The sequence below is a fragment of the Marmota monax genome, unplaced genomic scaffold (genome assembly GCF_021218885.2).
Source record: "Marmota monax isolate L192 unplaced genomic scaffold, Marmota_monax_Labrador192_F-V1.1 WCK01_AAM20220418_F8-fsc00002, whole genome shotgun sequence".
In the NCBI taxonomy this organism is placed as follows: Eukaryota; Metazoa; Chordata; class Mammalia; order Rodentia; family Sciuridae; genus Marmota; species Marmota monax.
In genome coordinates this window covers 33054189-33063797 of record NW_026693571.1, presented here as the reverse complement: position 1 = coordinate 33063797, position 9609 = coordinate 33054189, and the positions used below count along the sequence as shown (strand labels likewise).

The 9609-nt window shown below is 36.6% G+C and overlaps 1 pseudogene; it reads right to left on the bottom strand.

Moving 5' to 3' along the window:
- Nucleotides 1-1601: 1601 nt before the first annotated feature.
- Nucleotides 1602-2240, bottom strand: LOC124102717 (rRNA-processing protein FCF1 homolog; annotated as a pseudogene).
- Nucleotides 2241-9609: the final 7369 nt, after the last annotated feature.

Genomic DNA, 9609 nt, shown 5'->3' with positions numbered 1-9609 from the left:
ATCCAAATACCAATATTTCCCCTCCATGTGTATCATCTAGTATCAGCAGCACTTTGAGAGGAGATGCTAAATCCTATTAACTACAATCACTTCAGAACAGAGCCATGGACTAATAAACCTTAGGGAAAACTCTTATTGAAAATGATCAGTTATTGTAATGTGGGCATAAAATTGTAATATTCTTGAACAGGTTGAGAAATTAATTATTAAAGAAAGTAAAGTTACTATTATACTATGTAATGGTTGCAGGAGAGAGAGAAAAAAATGGGCAAAGGAAAAATAAATAGAAAAATATAAAAATAATAATACAAACAAAGATAAAAAGAAGCAAAAGAGATGAAGGGAAGACTTAAGGCAAGAGCAGGTTATACAAGAAGAAAAAGACTGAGAAGAGCAAGTGTAAACCCAAGTTAGTAAAATGAAGATAGAATGATTCCAGTCAATGCTTCAAAATATTAGGAGAAATATAAATGGGTTGAGGGCTGCAATGCCTCTCATACTCTGAAATATACATAGGAAATAATCTGTTACAGGGTGCAGTCTTGTATGCCTTCCTGAAGTAAAGCTCCATGTATCCTGCACTGTCTAATCCAGTGTGGGCTTCTTGTGTATATTTCAGAGTATGAGAGGCATGATGTTCTAAAACAGGTATATTTTAATATGTTTGATGTATCACTGGATGGTCTGTGGGGTATTTAGGCGCTGCTGCCACCTCTGGAGTGCAGGTTGCAGGTTGGTGTCCTTGTGTCTGGGTACACTGGGTGGTTACTGGTCTGTGGGATGCTTCTCTATAAGCCCCTTAGTGAAGTCCACAGCTATTGCACAGGGTCCTCCCCTGGCTATTGGGGTTATTCTCAAGAACTGCCCTCTGTGGGTCCATGTGTCTGAATGAAAATTGAGTTGGCAACTCAATTTTCTGATAACTCTGGCACTTACAGGTATAGACCCTCCTAGAGGTGCTGGAACACAGGAGCTACTTCTCTGGTTGTTTTCCTGGTTTCTCACCAGCCAGTGCTTTTCTGTCAACCCAGAGGCCCAAGTCTGCAAGTTTGAAGAGTGCAGTATCTGCTTGCTGTTTCTGTTGGATGTTGGGAGTGCAGGGTGAAGCACCCAGGGTTGTCACTGGGTACACACTTCCCTCTGCAAGGGCTTCTATATAGTGTCATAGAGCTTTTTGACTAAAACTGTGGGGCCTATGAATGCAGGCTCTCTGTGGCTGGTCTGGAACGCAGAAATGTCTACCCTGGCTAACATGAATCAACAAGCTACCATTCCTGTGACTGGAGTGGAATGAAAATTTGCCCACCTTCATCTGAGCTGTTATGGCTCATGGTTGTGAATCATTGAGTACTCTCTTCACTCTGCTTGGCTTCTTTGTAGAGGTGCTATTTTTTTTTCTTTTTTCTTTCTTTTTTTTTAGCATCTGATTTATGTAAAAAATGCAGCAAACTTTTTAATGAGACAAAATATCATTTTCAAAAAGCATGAAGAAATGAATATATTTAAACATACTCAGCTCATCATAGAGCAAATAATTCACATTATATGAATTATTCTGTATGCTATAGCATGTTTACTGAACTAGCAACAGAGAAAGTTGGTCAAAGGAAAGTAGAGGAACTTTGTCTTGTAAGATTAGAACCGAGGGTTACATAATCATCTGGCATACACTCAATATTGTATCTATAGTTAAAAATGTACATGATAGGAACTCCAGGGATCTTCCAGATTCTTCGTTTAAGGTCACAGTTGGGTCACAGTCAATTGTAACCCCAATGTAACACTTGTTCTGAGTTACTCTTTGTACTAAGCAGTCCTCTGCATTGGTTCCTTTTGTGTTCATGATAATTGTTCAAATTGTGGATTCTTTGCGATCCTTAAAGCCACTCAATACTTTTGCCCCAATTTCTCAATTTCAGTCATTACCAATCAGTTACACAAGGGATACACTTGGCATACAGACAGTCCATCAACAACTGCATTAAGTCCAGTTTGGCTTTAATGGAAAAATGGATAAAGTTGGTAACAACCAGGATATGATAAGGTGGGCCCAGGTGTGTATTATATTGGAAGAATAAACAGGAAGGGTGTTGGGGGACTTCTCTTTCCTTCGGTGCACTGGGATCTTTCTTTTGTTTATTTTTAGGTTTTAATCCATCCTTTTCTTTAAGCCTCTCATCTCTAAAACTAAGCATTCACTTCAGGGTCACATACTTCCTTACTTTCTTTTACTTCCCCATGTTCACACCACACACCCATTTCTTCCTGATCAGAGATGTTATCCTAACACCTGGTGGCTGGCTGTAACTGTGGATCCTATGTGTGCAGACTCTTTGTGGGCAATCTATAGCACAGAGTCCTCCACCTTGACTACTGAAGGTTTTACCAATCCCCATGACGGAGGTAGGATGTCTATTGATCCTTCTTTGCCTATGCTCCTGTGAAGACTATGTGAAGAGCTTGGTTAGGGTTAGCATTCTGGGGCAGGAAGTGGGGGGTTGTTGGGGGCATGGTTAAGTAACCCTCAACTAGCAATAATTGCTTTACAATTTTTTTCTAGATGTATTACTGAGACAACCCATTTCAGAGGCATTCCTCCGGCTTTTTCTATTACAATCTGTAGGTGGGGAGAAGCTGTATTGATTTAATTGCCCTTAGTGAGGTTGGCCAGTTGTGGACTCAAAATGGCAACCTTACCCCACACAGGGTGCAGCCTACAATTTTTGCTAAACTGTGTAATCTGTGCTGCCCTTCTTTTGTTTTAAACTTGGTGTGCTTTGCTCTTCTTCAAAACTTTTTTAAAGAAAGTAACATTATGGGATGTTCCTCTCCTTCTTTCCCTTTTTGGTAAACCTCTCTCCTAACCCCTCTCTGATTAGCATCTGGGTTAAAAAAAAAAAAATTAAGTGTTTTTTATTTTCTGTGCTGGTAACCAAGTCTCCAAGTCTCAAGCTGTCCAATCTTGAGTTTTAGAGTGTTCACACTGTCATCCCTCAGTCAGAACAAACAGTCAGCTCTTCGTTCACTGCTTCATTTCTAGACTGTAGAGAAGTCAAAGGTTGCTGCCTAGATCCACTCTGCCATCTTGCTTAGCTGGAGAGAAGTTGAGTGAAGGCAACATTTTGACATGGTTAAAGGTATATCTGCTAAATAAGTCACTGAATTAGATTTAATTTCATAAAAATTAGTTAAATGGATTTTAATTGTTGATTCTTAAAGGCATGATTAAATGAAAAACATGCTTTTAAAGGTTAACAATAAGTGCAGAAACATTATACATTGTTTTTGTTTGTGTTTCTTGTAGCCTATTTAAGTTTTTCAGGGAAAGATAAAGTTGTTAAAAAGTTATAAATGAGAAAGAACCTTAAATCTAGCCTTATTTTATTTCTCATTGACCAAGTTTAAAAAAAGAAGCAAATAACAACAACAAAAGCAAATAAATAAGCAAAAATTCAATGTTAGCTTTATGCATTTTGGATTTTCTTCTGGAGGTCTTTTTAATTCTGTGTTAGCTTTTGAAATCATAAGAGGTGTACAGAAATTGTTTAGGTAATAGGATTGTTAGTGGTACATAACAGATATGAATGCATCTTATTTTAATTCTACTTTTATTTCTTCACCCTTGTGTTTTCACTCATCATAAGAAATAGCAATCATTTTTCTCAAAACTGTGCAGTTATAAAAGTTTTTGTTGTGCCCTGTGTGGCAAATGAAACTACCTGACCAGTTAAGGATATATTGAGATAATATATAGATTAATATTTTGTCTGGAAAGATGTTTTAAGTATAGGAATAATTATCTGGCTCAGTAAATTTTATTGGGGACTTTTGTCTATTCTAGATCACTGCAAAAAAAATTGATTTAGCAGTTGTATTTACATAACATGATATTTCCAAATGACTTCACCACTATTAACATGTTTTATTCTTTCAAATTCTCTGAAGTAGTTAAAATAGGTAGTCATATATCTGTTTTGCAGATAGAGATTGGCTCCAGGGGGGCTAAATGATGCATACAAAATCAGAAAATTAGTTAATGATGGATCTTAAATTAGAACCTAAATGTCCTTTCCTTTCTATTGGATGTACAGTCTATTAAACTCCATTACAATTAATACTCCTCAGATGTGCACACCACAATGCACTCTATGAATGTGCATCTAAACATAGCAAATCGAGTCATCCTCCAGTGTGGAGGAGGTGGTGCAATTCAGAAACACTGGACTGAGACACAGTTATCAAGACCAGGAGTGGAAATGATAAAATCATAGACAAGGAAAGGACTTTTAAAGCAATTTATCTAATAACAATTTTAAGGGCAGGATAAATAGAGCCTGGTTCTTAAAAACTAGGGTAAAAATAATGAGGCTTTCCCATGGCAGTAAGCTGGAAGGCAGAGATCTGCTGTTCTCATCTCCATATACCTGGAGAGATCAGGAGACAGTTTCCTGAATTCTCTATAAAGTCATTTAGTGAGAATTTTATCTCTGAAGCAGATAGAGCTTTGAGTTCACAGCGTGGAAAAAGTTAAATTCATTTGCAGCTCTTACTGGCTAGTGAGCAAAGACAAATGACATCAATACATACACCCCATTAACCTGATTTGTTTAGTCTTGAGAAAAGGCAAGGCAGTTTGCCATTGTCTGGGAATTTATTTCTAAGAATTAGGAGTGATCTGGGATAATCCTGAAAGAAGGAATGATGTTTATTAATGCCATTATTAGTCCTCCATGAAAAATTTTTCTACTTTGGAATAGTCTTATGTAGAAAAATGTCCCAGTACTTTTCAAGCAAGTTATCACTTTGGCATGTGGTCATTCATTTCCAAATACTGTATCACAGTTTTATTGATTTGCTTATGGAATTTTCAAATTATTTTTAAAATGTGTTCAAATGAAGGATTTGGGGCGAATATTAGGTCCGTTTTCAATCATTGATCTAAATCTTTTTCATATATTATTTCATTTAATTTTTGTGACAGTCTTATGTTACTGTGATTATGCTCACATTACTGGTGAGGAAACTAAGTTGAAAATAGATTTTTAAAACTTTCAGATTTTGCAGTTGCTAAGCAGATGAGTTGAGATTCAAATCTAAGTCTAGCTTCAAAGCTCATGAGCTTGCTTATTACCCTATTGACAACATTTATTTTAGAAATTCAAGGCCTGGACAGCAGAACAGAAAAACTTACAATACAAAGTAGTATAGTTGTCAAATATATAGCATAGACAGCAAAAAGTAGACAATTTCTGAGTCACAAAATATGACCACATGATTACCAGAATCTGGGAAGTATGTAGGCAGGAAAGAAAAGAGAGAAGATGGTTAATGGGTATGAGAGTGCAGTTGGATAGGAAGAATAACTTCTAATATTTTATAACACAGAAGGATAAATGTGGTTGACAAGAATTAAGTGACTATTTTTAATAGCTAATAGAATTTTAAGATTTCTAACACAAAGCAATATGTCTGATAAACCTTGATCTGATAATTACACAATACATGCATGAATTAAAATTCCACACTCTCTCCTATAAATATGTACAAATATTGTGTATAAATTTAAAATATATATTAATAAAAATAAAATAAAAAGGTATCTATGATAAAAAGGTGTGAGGGTATAAAGCAAAATATGTCTCAGTTGAATCTTCAAAATTAAGAAACATGTAGCTGGATGGAAAAAGTTGGGTAAATTACAACAGAGAACTATGGAGAAGAAGTATAATGGAGAAACAAAAGACGACCCAGAGGTGGGAATGTTCAAAGGATATTCAAGAAGTAAAATAGGCAAATCTAATAAAAATAAAGACATGAAAACACGCACAATAATATACATACAAATGAATATAATCAAGGTCTCCATGTCACTGGAAAGATGGGTTTTCTTACATTTAAAATATATGTTTCTCCTATGAAAGTCTAGAAAATAATTAGCCCTTTTTAGATGAGAATAAGGAAGATAATTGACCGGCACCATGTTAATGTAATGGTTGGTATGGAATAAGAATAGCTATTATGAAGACAAACAATAAGTGCTGGTAAGGATGTGGGGAGAAAGGTACACTCATACACTGCTAGTGGGACTGCAAATTGGTGCAGCCAATATGGAAAGCAGTATGGAGATTCCTTGGAAAATTGGGACTAGAACCACCATTTGACCCAGCTCTCCCTCTCCTCAGTCTATACCTGAAGGACTTAAAAACAACATACTACAGGAACACAGCCACATCAATGTTCATAGAAGTACAATTCACAATAGCTAAACTGTGGAACCAACCTAGATGTCTTTCAGTAGATGAATGGATTAAAAAAATGTGGCATATATACACAGTGGAATATTACTCAGCAATTAAAGAGAATAAAATCATGGCATTTGCAGGTAAATGGATGGAATTAGAGAAGATAATGCTAATAAAGTCAACCAATCCCCCCAAAATAAATACTGAATATTTTCTTTGATATAAGGAGGCTGATTCATAGTGGGATAGGGAGAGGGAACATGGGAGGAATAGATGAATTCTAGATAGGGCAGAGGTGTTGGAGAGGAAGGGAGGGGGCATAGGGTTATAAATTATGGTGGAATGAGATGATCATTATTATCCAAAATACACGTATAAAGACATGAATTGGTGTGAATATACTTTGTAGACAACCAAATATATGAAAAATTGTGCTCTATATGTGTAATAAGAATTGTAATGCATTCCACTGTCATATATAAATTTTTAAAAAGTAAAAAAAAAGTTTAATAAAATGAAAAAAAGTTATAATCATGATGAACTATGCTGGTAGCCCATAGCTTGTCATCCATAAAGTCCAAGTTAGACTACACAGTGAGAATAAGAAATAGCAACAAGGGAGTGAAGCCCAGACATCAGTCCTCAGGTGTCCTCACATCTCAGGGTGAATGAAAGAGCAAAGGGCACCTCCTCTGCACTGTTGCCAAAGAGAGGAGGCCAAGGCTGTCACACAGTGTCTCCATCAATTGATCTAAAGAAGACTGTCATCCCATATCTAATTCGGTATTTCTTCCCTCTGCCACATCCTGTGTTGTGCTTCTCCTTACAGAGTCATGGCCTAGTAGGCAAGGTATTGATAAGGCGCAAATTCGGAACAAATTCGGATACCAAAAGTGGCCGTAGGGAAGGGAGGGGAGCAAAATTAAGGCACTGGGGAATCTCACCAAAGCTGTCTTCTCTCCCAGTGAAACACGGTTTCCATTTCCCATCCATGCCTGTTTGCTAGAAACAAAGAAAGCATTTCCTTTCCATGTACAAAAGGAAACTATAAGTAGAGAAAAATAAAATCTACTCTCCTTGGAAAGAATTTAAGTAATAATAGAGGCTTGGCATATTTCCATAAAAATGTGTGTTTCCACAGGGGCTAGGAGTTAGATATTTGTTCAATCTCACATATTATATTCTCAGGTATAATTCTGGTCTTGTAAGGAGAAAATGAAACAATTCAATTGCAGACACCAAGATGCATTACCACAAAATGCCATTTCCTTTATAAAAACTGGATTTTTAAGTAATTCTGTACCAGTGTATTGAATAGAAAACTAAGACCAGGGTGCTTTACCTTGACCTCCTGATTTAACCATGAAGTCACAATTATTGAGCAGCCACACCTGCTCATTGTAGAGCCATCCCTGTAGGTCCAAAGGGGAGAAGATGCATTACAAATGCAACTATCAAGCAAACCTCAACAACCACTCCTAAGAACACTTTTGTATTTTTCCTATATTGTTATACATTATTATTCTGTGCCTTGAACATCTCCACATGGATGGGACATCAATACCCTAAACCAATCAGATTCACAACCCAACCATTCATCTTTTCCTCAATCATCACCACCATTACTACTTCCTTGTTTCCTAGTTCAGATAATGACAGCAATCTTTTCCAAGGCTCACTAAAACTCACCAGCTCCCAGTTCCCAGTATTAACCTCATCTGTCTCTTTCTCTCACTTCTCCCTCAGCTTTTGCATGTCTCTCCTTCCCACATCTACACCATTTTTATTTGGCGTGGGGGACACTATCACTCCCTTTATGACTTCCAAAACCACATGGGCTGAAGGCTGAGGCTCCATGGACAAACATTCCCCTACCCCTGTCCCTCTTGTATGTGCCTGGAAAATGTTTTTGTTGTTGTTGTTGTTTGTTTGTTTGTTTGTTTCCTGAATAAAAACAATTCTACTAAAAAAAAAAAAAAGACTCAGTAGCATCTTTGCCGCCTTCCTCTCATTCACTACCCATATTCAGATCACAAATCTGTCTCTCTTTTCTACCTCTCCTACCATGACCTTAATTCATATTTTAACACCTTACCTGAAAAATCACCATGACCTTATAACTTTGTCTCCCAACCTCTTGTTTCCCTCTTTTATTATCTTCTTCACAGAACTGTCCACAGTCTGCTTCCTAAATCTTAGATTTGATAGTAGTAATTATCAGTTCGGAACCTTTCTTTGATTCCTCACTGCTAACAGCATCATGTCCTTGGAAAATTAAGGTTGGATTATGTTATGAGGCTTTCTAAAGGTTGGGAACAAAGGGGACAAAACAAGATACAGGAAAGAAAAAAAATTTTCAAAATTTGCTAAAATATTTTTACTTCAAAAATGACTCTGTGTTTTATTTAGTTATGTTTCATGGATTTTTACAAAGCAAGCTTATTTAAGGAAAAATTAGTTTTTCTTCAAAGACAAAGAGAGAATAAATCAGAAACTAGTATGAGTTATGTCATGGGCTAGCTCACTGTCGCTGAGCCACAACGGGATAAAATGTAGATTAGACCAAAGCGTTAACTTTCCTGAATTTACCAACTATACTGTGGTTTAGAAGAGAACATTCTTTTTCTTAGGGTACATATATGGTAACATTAAGTATTACCAAATGATTCAGTTAACTATAACACTGTGTGTGTGAGTGTGTGTGTGTGTGTGTGTGTGTGTGTGTGAGAGAGAGAGAGAGAGAGAGAGAGACAGGGAGACAGAGACAGAGAGAGAATATAAAACAAAACCAATTTGTCAGGATGTTAAAAATTGATCAATCAAGGATAAAGAGTCATTTTATTTTCCCTGACAGAACATCTATCACTTCTTGCTGCTGTGGACAAACGGGAAGCCTTTATCCTCAATCTTAATCTCTGTTTCTAATCACTGACGGACTTGAAATCCCTGAAAATTTGCTGATAATTCTGTCTCAAGAAACATGGGCAGTGTTTGAGCAAAACCCTTCTTTCAACCACATGTTTGTGGTCGCTGTTTAGTAAATGGTTATTTCTCCTTGATAGATAGACTGTAGTTCATTGTTGCTATAATCTGTTTTTAGATTTATTGCCTGGTACCTCGTGTATGTTCTTGTGAAATGGGCTTTAATGTTTTTAAATTTCCTCTTCTGAAGAATAGGAACAGTTGTGTAATCAGTAGATTACATACATCTCTAAGGTCCTTTCTCTTACCCAAAAATCTCTTCCAGATTTTACTTCCTCAATCTTCTTAAAATTTAATTATCTTACCCACAGCCTTTCTGTACCACTAGGGAGAGAGAAATGTTATTTGTTCACGATTGAGATGAATTGAGGTCTGTGGTCATGCT